We start from the raw sequence: 8,128 nt of genomic DNA, 5'->3' as shown, positions 1-8,128 counted from the left end.
CTGTACTAGTTATTGATAATATCAAACTAATACAGAAACAAATGAAACAATCTACCTGTTGTTCAACTGGAGGATTAAGAGATAAAATATTTTGTTACATAAATAAACTGTCAAGAATGAATCTCTTATAAATGTCCAGATTTGACAGACGCAATATGAGAAACATCCACTAGAGGGAGCTCTTTATTAGCTCTCAGAGATGGTGTTCCTCTGTGATAATAAATCCAATTGTAAACACAAGATCTTTTCCTAACTTTTCCTGTTTTACAAATGCTTTGACCCACCAGTTGAGAAACCCTGCTCTATAAGCATGTTGCTGAGTCATATCTTAGACCAGACATTTTAAGCTGGTGGCCCCAGGGCCACAAAATTAGACCCTTTGTCTCTGCGACCCCGAAAGTAACTGCACAAAGTGACGTCATAAACAAGTATGTATGCCTTACCTCAGAATTTTTCGTTTTTTTCACATTTTTCAATTTTTAAGCACCGATATTAAGTAAGTATTGCTGATATTATTTGAACTAGTTTTTAGGGTCTTATGATGGCCTTATCTAAGAAAGAAAAAAGTCCAAACTTTTTGAATTTTTATGCCTTTCTATAGCCTTACCTCAAAAATGTTAGTTTTTTTTTTTTTTCACATTTTTCTATTTTGAGCACCCAATTATAGTGTGCATATAATATTTGAACTAGTTTTTAGGGTCTTATGATAGCCTTATCTCAGAAAAAAAAAAATCCAAAATTTTGGATCATTTCATGCCCTATTACAGCCTTACCTCGAAAATGTTTGTATTTTTCACTTTTTTCTAAATTCACCCTAATTTAAGTGTGCTCACCATATTTTAACTAGTTTTTAGGATTTTATGATGGCCTTACTGAAGAAAGAAAAATCTTAATTTTGGAATTTGTATGCCTTACTATAGCTTTACCTCAAAATTTTTTGTTTTTTTCACATTTTTCTATTTTAAGCACCCACATTAAGAAAGTATTGCTTATATTATTTGAACTAGTTTTTAGGGTCTTATGATAGCCTTATCTCAAAAAAAAAAATCTAATTACCTCAAAAATGTAATTATTTTTCAAATTTTTCATGGCTTGCTTCATTTTTGCCCTAATTTGGCTTGCTTCATTTTTGCCCTAATTTAAGTATGCTCATCATATTTGAACTATTTTTTAGGGTTATATGATGGCCTTACCTAAGAAAAAAAATCAAAAATTTTGGAATATTTCATGCCTTAATATAGCCTTACCTCAAACATTTTGATGATTTTTACATTTTTCAATTTTTTCATGCCCTACTGCATTTTTGCCCAAATTATTGTGTGTTTATCATATTCCAACTCATTGTTAGGGTTTCATGATAGCCTTATCTCAGAAAAAATATATGCAAAATGTTTGAATTTATATATCTTACTACAGCCTTACCCACAAAATTTGGGTGTTTTTCACATTTTTCTAATTTTTCATGCTTTCCTGCATTTTTGACCCAATTTAAGTATGCTCACATTGTTTAAACTAGTTTTTAGGGTCTTATGATGGCCTTACATGAGAAAAAAAAGTCCAAACTTTTTGAATTCTTATGCCTTACCTCAAAAGTTTTAGTTTCTTTTCATATTTTTCTATTTTGAGCACCCAATTTAAGTATGCTCATCATTTTTGAACTAGTTTTTAGGGTCTTATGATAGCCTTACCTACGAAAGAAAAAGTCCAAACTTTTTTAATTTTTATGCCTTACTAAAGCCTTACCTCAAAAATATGAGTTTTTTTTTCACATTTTTCTATTTTGAGCACCCAATTTAAGTGTGCTCATATTTTTGAATGAGTTTTTAGGGTGTTATGATAGCCTTATTTCAGAATTTTTTTTATTATGATGAATATAAAAATTGCCATAACAGAATATTTCATGCCTTATTATAGCCTTACCTCGAAAATTTTAGTATTTTTCACATTTTTCTAATTTGTTCATGGCATACTGCATTTTCACCCTAATTTAAGTATGCTCATGTCTCCCATTCAATTACTAACCAAAACCAGCTCTGCTGAGATTCTGAGCTGTGACTAGATCAAGTAACAACAGGCAGGAATGACCACATATAGTCTTTCCTCTGAAATTTGGGTGTTTTGCACATTTTTCTAATTTTTTATGCCTTACCACATTTTAACTGCATTTTTCATGTAATTTAAATATGCTCATTATACTTGAAATAGTTTTTAGGGTCTTATGATAGCCTTATCTCAATAAAAATAAATCTAAATTTTGGAATTTGTATGCCTTACTATAGCCTTACCTTGAAAATGTTAGTATTTTTCATATTTTTCAAATTTTTCAAGCCTTACTGCATTTTTGACCTAATTTAAGTATGCTGACGTTATTTGAACTAGTTTTTAGGGTCTTATGATGGCCTTACCTAAGATCGAAAAAGTCCAAACTTTTTGAAATTTTATGCCTTACAATATCCTTACCTCAAACATTTTAGTTTTATTCCACATTTTTCAATTTTGAGCACCCAATTTAAGTGTGCTCATCATATTTGAAGTCGTTTTTATGGTCTTATGACAGCTTTATCTCAGAAAAAATAAATCCAAAATGTTTGAATTTGTATGCCTTACTATAGCCGTAGCCCCAAATTTTGGGTGTTTTTCACATTTTTGTCATTTTTCAGGGCAAATTGCATTTTCACCCCAGTTTAAGTGTAGTTTTTAGGGTCTTGTGATCGCCTTATCTCAGAAAAAAAATCTAAATTTTGGAAATTGTATGCCTTATTTGAATAATTTTCACATTTTTCAAATTTTTCATGCCCTACTGCTATTTCGCCCACATTATAGCGTGTTCATATTTCCACTAATTTTTAGGGTTTCATGATAGCCTTATCTCATAAAAAAAAATGCCAAAATGTTTGAATTTGTATGCCTTACTGTAGCCTTACCCCCAAAATGTGGGTGTTTTTCAAATTTTTTTCATTTTTCAGGGCTTACTGCATTTTCACCCCAGTTTAAGTGTGCTCATCATATGGTATTTGAACTAGTTTTTAGGGTGTTATGATAGCCATATCTCAGAAAAATAAATGTGTAAAATGTTTCCATTTTTAACCCTTACTATAGCCTCACTAGGTGACTGCCAACCCTCTGAGGTAACTGGAACTCTCACTGGTCAAACATGTAACATATTTTTTTTTCTTGTTCAGTTTTACAGACACTTCTTTGTTTCTGTAAATTATGTTCATTCAGGATCCTGAATAAATCCACACTGACATATTATTGTCGTACACTCATTTTTATTTCATCAGACAGCATTTTTTTTTACAACATTACAAAAACCTAAGAAGCATGAATATGAAGATTTTAAAACACATTATATAACACATCACAACTTTAAATGCTGAATATTTGATTTAATGAAAAGGATATGATTATTTATACATTATATATTTCCTCTGCAAGTGTTCACCAGTCAAGCATTCTCTGAGCTGGAACTTGCCCTAAAAACAGACAAAGGTTTTGTTGAGGGTTAAACATTCTATTCCTCAGCTTCAGTAACAGTTTGTCGCTGCAAAGGGAAGCCGTCAGCCACACATCCAGATATGTCAGAGATAGGACTGTAGAGGAATAAGTGATCTCCACCAATGTCAGACACATGAGCTGCGTTGGGACCAGTGGAACCAGAGCTGAGCTGGTTTGGAGAGCATCTGCTTTCTGTGACCTCAGGAGGTGTGCTCATACTGGGAGGCGTGATGGGTTGATCCATCAGAAGGCCTTCTTCCTCCCAGGTGTGGGTACCACCACAAACTGGTTCAGAGTAGAAAGGTCCGTACATTGAAAACAAAGGCCGAGGTGGTCTGCAGGAGGGCCAGTCCATTGTAAAGTCAGTGCAGGCCTGGGCGTAAAGGTACGGCTGGTGTCGCATCTGACTCGCTTTCCTTAAGAAATTGAGAACGATGACAGTCCTCATTGAAGCTGAAAAACACAAGATACAGGGAGTTCATTATAGTCACTAAACTTCTAAAGCAGTGGTTCCTGACCTTTTTTTTTTGTCGTGACCCCATTTTTATTTGACCAATTTCATGACTTTTTTTTCTAAAGTTTGTATTTGATCATGTTTGTTATAGTGTGTTACATTTACAAATACAGAGTATCTAGGATTAGTGCAGAAAGTCACAGCTCAGATATTTTTATATTGCATTTTATTTGAACTACATCTATATTTGAGAAAATGAAAATATAGAATACAGTTGTTGGAGATTGTGAGTAGGTTTAAAGAAAAAATAATTCAAAAAATAGTAATTCAAAAAACTATTAGAATCTGATTTAAATCAGTAATTTTTTTAATTTTTATTTTATTATTAGTAGATGTTTCAGGTCACATCTTATTTCCAGGAGACCCCGCATGGGGTCACGACCCAAGGTTGAAAAACACTATTCTAAACGGTAGGATTATGAATAAGTGCTGCATTATGCTCTACAATTTTAAAAAACAAACACCAAGGTGAAATAATAAACGGAAGTGCAGTTAAATGGGTTACATTAGGGTTACTGTCACCTTTAAAGTTAGAACAAATACAACAAATGACCCCTATTTAAGCCTATACACATTAATATTTCTATTGATGAGGCTATTATAGGCCACATGTATAAAAAGGTGAAATAAAACAAAAAAGACAAAACGTAAATTGGTGCTGAGGAATAAACTACCTAAAAAAAGCATCGAACAGCTTCAGAAGTTTAAATCAAAGTGAAGTTTTAACCCAAGCTTAGAATCTGAAGAAACTATTAAATAAAAGTGAGTGATAAATTAGTGCTTAAAGCAACAATCAGTCAGCAATTTATCAAAACCAGTAAGTAAACATGTTTGTAAATCGAGGCTACTTACGTGATTGGAATAGTTTGTCCATCGTTGGCTTTGCAGGCGTAGAAATGTTATTATTTGTGTCCAAATCGCAGGTAAAAGTGCTCATATTCACAGGAATAGTTTAGACTGAAGAAGTTTCCTCTTTCAAGTTGAAAGAACAAGTTTTTAACGCTCGAACGATGCGCGTGTGTCAGTGCAGTCACGTTTAAGACACGCCCACTCTAGCTAGCTCCTTAATGATTGGTCCTCCAATGATGCGTTCCAGACAATCCGGAAATCAATCATTTTTTGTGATTAAAACTATGATTTTTCGTGACAGAAAATAATGTATTAGACCAATAAGGCAAGGCATCATTATGCAGCACATTTTAGCATTTAAAGTGATTCATATGAGGAATTTAAATAACGACACAGGAGACATAAACATTTTTTAAAAACAAACCATGATTTTAAATGCATTTTACAATAATGAAAAGACCATTTAAAATCAAAATAACTCTTATCACATTTTTCATCTGAAATAAAGACAAAGACAAAATTACAATCAACATCATGTCAAGTTTTGTGGATGAAAAAATAAAACAATTAATTTGTTATTTTTGTTATTACAATCTTTAATAGTTGTGAAAATCTTAAGGCAGGAATCATGACTATTTGGTGTGTTGTAAAGCAACATGATTCATGTAAACTACAAAAAGCTATACATATTTTAATATTTTCCCAATGTTATTTGATAATAGAAACTCTAAACACATTTACCTTCAGCTTAGAATTGCCATAGAAAAGCAAGAGCACCAGGATAAATTACATTGAGAACAAGCAAACTCCACACAGAAAGGTTTTTGGTCTCCAACATTGGAGACCTAGGAAAAAATTATAATAATAAAAACAGAGAATTTATTCTTTCATGTAAACGTGGAAAACTACACCACTGTGGTTTTGATGGTTGAATTCAGGTTAATTCACATATTATGAAATTATTGATAATATCAAACTAATACAGAAACAAATGAAACAATTTACTGTTGTTCAACTGGAGGATTAAGAGATAAATTATTTGTAACATAAATAAACAGTCAAGAATGAATCTCTTAACATAAGTGTCCAGATTTGACAGACGCAATATGAGAAACATCCACTAGAGGGAGCTCTTTATTAGCTCTCAGAGATGGTATCATTATTATGATTAAATATCATTAATAATAAGTTCTTAGGTTTGACATTTTTGCTTGTTTCACACTGTTTATGTAACTACATCAAACCTGTTATAATTTAACCTTTTTCGATCACTTTTTATGGCATATTTTTGCTTCATTACTCCCATTTTTGCCACTTCTCCATCAAATTTTATTGCCTTTTCTAGACAATTTACCACTTTCAAATAATGTTTGGCATTTATTTCCATCACTTTTTCCACTGAATGTCACATGTTGACCCATTATTGTCACTTTTAACCTAACTAAATGTTCCTATATTTTAAATGATATTATCCCATCCCATTTTTTTTCCCTCACTTTTTCTGTCCGTTTTTGCCCACTCTAATTTGCAACTGTTAACCAATTTGTGAGGTTTTTTAAAAAAAAATTCCATCATTTTTTTGTCTTTTTTAACCCAATTTTATCTCTGATTAAAACAATGATTTACATAATAAAGATAACTATAAATTATGGTGTATTTATTAATACTAGATACTAAAATGTGGGTGTTATTAATTTTTCTCATTTTTCATGCCATACTGCATTTTCACCCCTGTTTATGTGTACCCATAATATTTGAACTAGTTTTAAGGGTCTTGTGATAGGCTTATCTTTGAAAAAAAAATCCAAAATTTTGGAATTTTTATGCCTTACTTATAGCCTTACCTGGAAAATGTTAGTAATTTTCACGTTTTTTTTTTTATTTATTAAGCCTTACTGCATTTTAACTCTGATTAAAGTGTGCTCATATTTTTTTAACTAGTTTTTAGGGTCTTATGATAGCCTGATCTCAGAAAAAAAAATCCCAAATTTTGGAATATTTTATGCTTTATCATAGCCTAATGTCGAAAATTTTAATATTTTTCACATTTTTCTAATTTGTTCATGCCTTACTGCATTTTCACCCTAATTTAAGTATGCTGATGTTATTTGATCTAGTTTTTATGGTTTTATGATAGCCTTATCTCAGACAAAAAAATCCCAAATTTTGGAATATTTCATGCCTTATTATAGCCTTATCTCGAAAATTTTAGTAATTTTCACATTTTTCTAATTTTTCATGCCTTACTGCGTTTTCGCCCAATCTTAAGTATGCTCATGTTATTTGACTTAGTTTTTAGGGTCTTATGATAGCCTTATCTCAGAAATTTTTTTCCTAAATTTTGGAATTTTTATACCTTACTATAGCCTTACCTCTGTAATGTTGGTGATTTTCTTTCTTCTCATTTTTCATGTTATTATTGTCATCATATTATTTAAACTAACTTTTAGGATCTTATGGTAGCCTTACCTAAGAATTTTTTTAAAAAATGTTCCACACTCTGGAGATCTCATTGGTCTCCCATTCATGTACTAACCAAAACCAGCTCTGCTGAGTTTCTGAAATTTGACTAGATCAGGCAACAACAGGCAGGAATGACCACATATAGTCTTTCATCTGAAATTTGGGTGTTTTTTACATTTTTCAAATTTTTCATGCCTTACTGCATTTTAATATCATTTTTCATGCAATTTAAGTATGCTCATCATATTTGAACTCGTTTTTAGGGTCTTTAGGGCCATATGATGGCCTTATCTAAGAAAGAAAAAGTCCAAGGTGTTTGAATTTTTATGCCTTATAATAGCCTTACCTCTAAAATGTTAGTTTTTTTTTCTCACCTTTTTCTATTTTGAGCACCCAATTTAAGTCTGCTCATATTATTTGAACTAGTTTTTAGGGTCTTATGATAGCCTTATGTCAGAAAAAAAAATCTACATTTTTAAATTTGTATGCCTTTGTATACATTTTTCAAATTTTTATTGCCTTCCTGCATTTTTGCCATAATTTAAAGTATGCTCATATTTTTTTTAAACTAGTTTTTTGGTTTTATGATAGCCTTATATCAGAAAAAAAGGCCAAAGTTTTTAAATTTGTGTGCCTTACCTCAAAAATTTTAGTTTTTTTCACATTATTCTATTTTAAGCAACACATTTAAGTGTGCTCTTATTATTTGAACGAGTTTTCAGAGTCATATGCTGGTCTTATCTCAGAAAAAAAATCCAAAAATTTGAAATATTTTATGCCTTATTATAGCCATACCTCAAAAAT

Source organism: Gouania willdenowi, unplaced genomic scaffold (genome assembly GCF_900634775.1).
Source record: "Gouania willdenowi unplaced genomic scaffold, fGouWil2.1 scaffold_434_arrow_ctg1, whole genome shotgun sequence".
NCBI classification, from domain to species: domain Eukaryota; kingdom Metazoa; phylum Chordata; class Actinopteri; order Blenniiformes; family Gobiesocidae; genus Gouania; species Gouania willdenowi.
The sequence above is the reverse complement of the archived record's forward strand: the minus strand, read 5'-3'. Positions refer to the sequence as shown.